Source organism: Sciurus carolinensis, chromosome X (genome assembly GCF_902686445.1).
Source record: "Sciurus carolinensis chromosome X, mSciCar1.2, whole genome shotgun sequence".
NCBI classification, from domain to species: domain Eukaryota; kingdom Metazoa; phylum Chordata; class Mammalia; order Rodentia; family Sciuridae; genus Sciurus; species Sciurus carolinensis.
The window spans coordinates 58,904,490-58,911,028 of NC_062232.1; the positions used below are offsets into that span (position 1 = coordinate 58,904,490).

The 6,539-nt window shown below is 35.6% G+C and overlaps 1 pseudogene; it reads left to right on the forward strand.

Moving 5' to 3' along the window:
• The first annotated feature begins 643 nt into the window (after positions 1-643).
• LOC124971513 (ribosome biogenesis protein NSA2 homolog) lies at positions 644-1,530 on the forward strand (annotated as a pseudogene).
• Positions 1,531-6,539: the final 5,009 nt, after the last annotated feature.

The following is a 6,539-nucleotide window of genomic DNA, read 5'->3' on the forward strand; positions in this document are numbered from 1 at the left end:
AATGGGATCCTTATCTTACACTATAAACATTAATTCAAAAGGGATTAAAAATGTAAACAGAACACCTGAAACCATAAAACTCCTAGGAGAAGACATAGGGGGAAAGCTCCTTAACATTGGTCTCTGCAACTCCTTTTTAAAATTTGACACTGAAAGCACAGAGAACAAAACAAAAATGAACAAGTAGGACTTCATCAATCTAAAAGATGTTCTTTACAACCAAAGAAGCAATCAACAAAATGAAAGGCAAAGTAGGGAAAGAGAAAATATTTTTGTAAACCCTGTATCCAATGAGGGATTAATACCTAAATAGATAAAGAAGTCCCAATAAAATAAGTAAAAATAATAATAATCCAGGTAAAGTGGGGGAAAGACTTGAATAGACATTTTGACAAAGAAGACATAGAAATTGCCAACAGGTAAATGAAAAAATTGTCAACATTATTAATTATCAGGGAAATGCAAATCAAACTACAATGAGCTATTTTTTCTTGATGTGGGCTATGCAGAGTCAGCTCATCTCTGAATCCTGAAATTTGAGTTTCTTTGTACCCTAGAGGTTGTACCCAGTAACTGTGTGACTATTACCAAGCCATAAAATTGACATACTGAATTACTCTGTAAATGATATTGATATCATTTGAACTACCACGAGAAAAAAGAAAATGAAGCAAAGTTAGGAGGCTCATGAATGTTCAAAGAAGAAAAAAAGATTGTGTTGAAGGCTAAACTACCATAATCAGCAGCATGCTGAGAAAATAAAAATGATAGAGGTGCACAAAAAGAGAAACACCAAACAAAAGAATGATGAAAAGATTCCACAGGAAGCAGTACCTGTCTGTTTACTCCACAAAGACTGTCAAGCTAAACTATTTCCCAATATGATTTTAAAAATGAAAAAAAAGAAGGCAGGAAAATGGTAAGCCTCTCTACCCAAAGTTCATGCCTAGAGAGGAACATGAGTATTAAAAGTTACTTGAATAGGGAAAAAAAGGCTGCATTGTTCCTAATGTCTGCTTTGTTGGAGATGGCATTATGAGAAAACCACCTAAATATGAAAGATAAATTAAGACAATGGGCTTAAATTTCAAGAAGACTCATGTAACACATCCTGAACTGAAAGCCTCCTTTTAACCTGTCAATACTCGGTACAAAAACAGATTCCTTCCCACCATCACATACATCCATAAAAATGGGTTTCTTTTTTTTTAATGGGTTTCTAAAGAGAATAAGATATATTTCATGCCTGTATATCAAAATGAATCCTACCGTCATGTATAACTAAAAAGAACCAACAAAATTTAAAAAAAAACGATTTTCTGTAGGAACACGATAAAAAATTGAAGTTAATAAAAAAGGATTCCTCATTTCCACTATTTACAACTTTTGGTTTTATTACCAAAGACACTGTCAATGAAATGAACATGAGCAAGTTGGGCATTGTGACACACGGTGCCAAGGTTATCTGGGGAAAATATGTCCATGTTACAAACAATCCTGAAAATGAATGCACAAATGCAGTCTTACTGATTTGACAGCAGTTTCATGAAGTATCACCTTATTATTTAACATTACAAACCAGGAGAATCACCATTACTATGATGTTTCTGAATATTACCAGTCTTGTGACTCTGCAATCATCAAGAGAACTTTTTTTGAGACAGGGTATAATTATATTCCCCAGGCTGGTGTTGGTTCAACTGATCCTCCTGCCTCGCCTCCTGAGTACCTAGGACTACAGGTGCACCACTACACCTGACTAAGCAAAGATCTATTTATTAAGTTGTTGAAAAACATTACACTGGCCCATTTTTTAAATAAGAAAACACTATGAGGGCACAGTGGTATGTATCCGTTGTCCCAGCTACTTGGGAGGCTGAGGCAGAACAAACACTTGAGCCCAGAAGTTCAACATCAGCCTGAGTAACATAGGGAAACTCCATCTCAAAAAAATACAGGCCAGGCATGGTGATGCATGCCTATAGATCACAACTTGGGAGACTGAGGCAGGAGGACCACAAGTTAAAGATTAGCCTCAGCAATTAGCGAGACCCTGTCTCAGAATAACAAATAAAAAGGTTTGAGGGTGTAGCTCAGTTGTAAAGCACCCCTGGGTTCAATCCCCAGTACCAAAACCAACAATGAGATATCACTTCATGCCTATTAGGATGACTATTACAAAAAAGTAGAAAGACAACATATGTTGACAAGGACATGGAGAAAAGGGATCCCTGTGAATTGTTGATAGGAATGTAAACTGGTATGGCTATTACAAAAGCTATTGTGAAGGTTACTCAAATTTTTAAAATAATCTTCCTTATGACCCAGCAAACACACTGCTGGGTATATATCCAAAGGAAATAAAAGCAATAATTTATACTCCCATGTTCACTGCAGCATCATTTACAATAACCTGGATATGGAAACAGTCTACATATCATCAAAGGATGAATGGAGCCAGGTGTGGTGCACACCTGTAATCCCAGTGGCTCGGAAGGCTGAGGTAGGAGGATCACAAGTTCAAAGTCAACCTCAGCAAAAGCAAGGCGCTAAGCAACTCAGTGAGACCCTGTATCTAAATAAAATACAAAATAGGGCTGGGGATGTGACTCAGTGGTTGAGTGTCCCTGAGTTCAATCCCCAGTACCCAAAAGCAAAACAAAAACAAGGATGAATGGATAAAGAAAATGTAGTACATGTACACAATAGAATTCCATCTTATCTCAAAAAGGAAATTCTGCCATTTACAATAACATGGATGAACACGGAATACAATAGATTCAGTGAAATAAACCAGACACAGAAAGACAAATACTACATGATCTCATTTACCCATAGAATCTAAAACATTTGAATTCGTAGAAGCAAAGAGTAGAATGGTGATTGCCAGGTGCTGAGTTGTAGAGGAAAATGGGTGATGTCAGTCAAAGGGTATAAACTTTCAGTTAAAAGTAATGAAAAATTTAAGAGAAGTTCTAGTCAGGTATGGTGGTTGCACATGTGTAATCCCAATGACTCAGGAGGATGAGGCAGGAGGATCACAAGTTCAAGGCCAGCCTCAGTAACTTAGCACCCCTGGATTCAATCCCTGTCATCAAACAATAAATTAACTAATAATAATAAAAATATGAAAAATTTTGGAGATTTGATGTACATTATGGTGACTACTAATATTGTATACTGGAAATTTGCTAAGAGAGTAGATTTTAAGTATACACATTAAAAAGATAAATATGTGAGGTGATAAATAGGTTGATTAGATTTTCCCAATGTAATCAACATATAAATCATTTAACAATATATATGTATGCCAAAACATCACATTTTATTCCTTAAATATAAGCAATCTTTATTTATAAATCATACCTCAACTTTAAAAACGCAGGGGTAATTCTTCATGACCTTGAATTTTGAAATGGATTCTGATGAAAGCCAAAACACAAACCACAAAAGAAAAAAATAATTTGGAGTTCAATTTTTTAAATTTTCATGCATAAAAACACACTATTACAAAATGAAAACACAACCTACAGAATGAGAGAAAATATTAGTAAACCACATATCTGATAAACTTATCATATCCAGAGTATTTAAAGAATGTTTACATCTCAACAACAATAAGACAAACAACCCAATGAAAAATAGGCAAGGGACTTAAATAGATATTTCTCTAAGGAAGATATACAAACAGCCAATAAGTACAGGAAATGATGCTCAACATTATTAGCCATCAGGGAAATGTGAATCAAAACCACATTGAGCTACCACTTCACACCCACCAGATGTTAAGTGTTGGGGAGGATGTGGAAAAATTAAAACCTTCATGCATTGCTGGTCAGAATCTCAAATGGTGCACTGCTATGGAAAATAGTTTGGCATTTCCTCAAAAAGTGAAATGGTATTACCACGTGACCCACCAATTCTGCCTATATGTACACTCCCCAAAGTATTGAAAACAAGCATTATGAGGCCTTGGGTTTGATCTCCAGCACCACAAAAAAGGAGGAGGAAAAAGATGAGAAGGAGGAGGGAAAGGAGAAGGAGAAGCATTGAAAACAAGCACTCAGGCAAGCACACACTTGTATACAGATATTCATCATATCACTATACGCAATAGTCCAAAGCCAGAAACAACCCAAATATGTCCACTGATGATGAACAGATGATAAACAAATGTGGAATATCCACAGAGTGAAAAATTATTTGTACATAAACATGAAGAACTGATACATGTTACAAGATGAATGAACCTCAAAAACATTATGCTAAGTAAAAGAAGCCATACATGAAAAGTCATATATGGTATGATTCCATTTATATTAAATATCCAGAATAGGGGGCTGAGGCTGTAACTCAGTGGCAGAGCACTTGCCTAGCATGTGTGAGGCACTGGGTTGACTCCTCAGCACCACATAAAAAAATAAAATAAAATAAAACAAAGACATTCTGTTCATATTACAACTGCAAAAAAAATTTTTTTTAAATATCCAGAATAGGTAAATTCATAGAGATAGAAAGTCATTACCAGAGGATAGAGGGAGGGGGAAAATGTGGGATAAATGATTAATGTGTATAGAGTTTTCTTTTGGGGTGATGAAAATGTTTTAGAACTAGATAGACACAATGATTGCACAATATTGTAAATGTTCTACCTGCCACTATATTAAACACCTTAAAATGGCCAATTTTTGTTATGTGAGTTTCAGTTCCAAAAAAGTCAGGAAAAAAAAAACGTTAAGGGAAACCCAGTCATCCTGAGGACCTCTCTATGATTTACATAAATGTTTCCAAACCATGATTTAGAAATAGTTGGAGGCAGGAAAAAGATTCTTGGGATGTGAGTCTAGAAATCAGAATTTAGGATCAACTATGAATTAGCTGTGTGAGTCGAAGCAAGTTATGTAGCATCTTTGGGTAGCTCTTGCATTTGCAAATGGCAAAGTCTCAAATTTGCTGCCCTTACAACAAAAATTTCAAAAGTCACCCACAAGAAGAGCCCTATAAAGAATCATATGCACAAAATACCCACCCAATCTCCTGGACTTGCTGGGAGTGACAGAATGAGTCAATGAGTGGGAATGCACTTGATATAAAAGGGCTGGCGGAATTAAAAGTAGCCAAATCTATGTTTACCCATTTCATTCATTCAGAAAGCAATTTTTGAGTACGTAATATATGCCAAACAGTGTGCTAGGTATTGAGGCTACAGAAAAGTAACTAGTTATCTCTTCAAAAAGTCATATACATTACTGCATGAGATAAGTAAACAGATAATTATAATAGGGTATGATAAAGAGATATGATATGGAATGCAATGGGATTCTGTGGGATCACACAGGTATACCACCTTACTCAATCTGGAAAGATGTCTGAGATGAAGTAATAAAAGGTTGCCAGACAAAATAGCATAGAGAGAAGACTCAAACCAAGAAGACAGAGATGGCATAAATGGTTATGGATACCTTAAACAAATTAGTGTCTGCAGGGGACTTCAAACAGCTTAGCATTGCTGGAGTTTAAATAGCAAGACAGAGAATAGCAAAAAAAAAAAAAAAAAAAAAAAAAGAAAATGAAATTAGTAGTGAAAGAATCATGAAGGATCTTGCAGGCCCTGAAAGGAATTTGAACTTTATCTCAAGAGGAGTGGGTAGCCATTGAAGGGTTCAAGTACCCAGAGTTCCATGTCAGATTTATATTTTAAAATTATTTTGGTACTGTGGAGAATGAAGTGGAGGTGGCATAGATTGGTGGTAGGGACATCAGGTAGGAGACCATAACAGTAGTTCTGATTTGAAGTCATGAGGGTTTGGCCTGGTATGGTGGCTCACACCTATAATCCCAGTAACTCAGGAGGCTAAGACACAAGGATCACAAGTTCAAGGACAACCTAAAAACTTAATGAGACCCTGTCTCTAAAGAAAATAAAATAAAAAGGGCTGGGTATAGCTCAGTGGTAAAGAGACCCTAGATTTAAGTCCCATTATAAATAAAATAAAATAAGATGAAGCAATAAGGGTTTAAATTAAGGCAGTAGAAATAGAACAGAGCAGATGAACTTGAAATATATCTAGGAGATAAAAATTAATAGGACTTGATGAATTTGGATCTAGCAGGTAGGGAAAAGAGGTGATTTATGGATGACTTTATAGTTTCTAGGTTAAGTAACTGGCAGATAAGGATGCCACCAAGTAAAACTGGAAACTCAGGAGTAGGATCATGTTTACCTATAATATGATGAGTTCCATATTGGACATGTTCAAATTATGATGCCTGTGGTACATACAAGTGCCTTGATATATTAATTTGTAACTTAGGGATGCTAATGGGTATATAGAAGTGAGGGTAATCAGAATATAAAATGGTAGCTGAATCTTAGTGATTGCCTCAAGAGATTATTTTGGATGATCTTTGGAGAATCTTCCAGCTTCAAGATTAAAAACCTTTCATTATACCTCTTCTATTGTTCTTCCTTTTGATTATCTCCTATGGAAGAATAAAAATAAGATTATAGCGAAGAATTGAATGGAGTAAAAGTGACA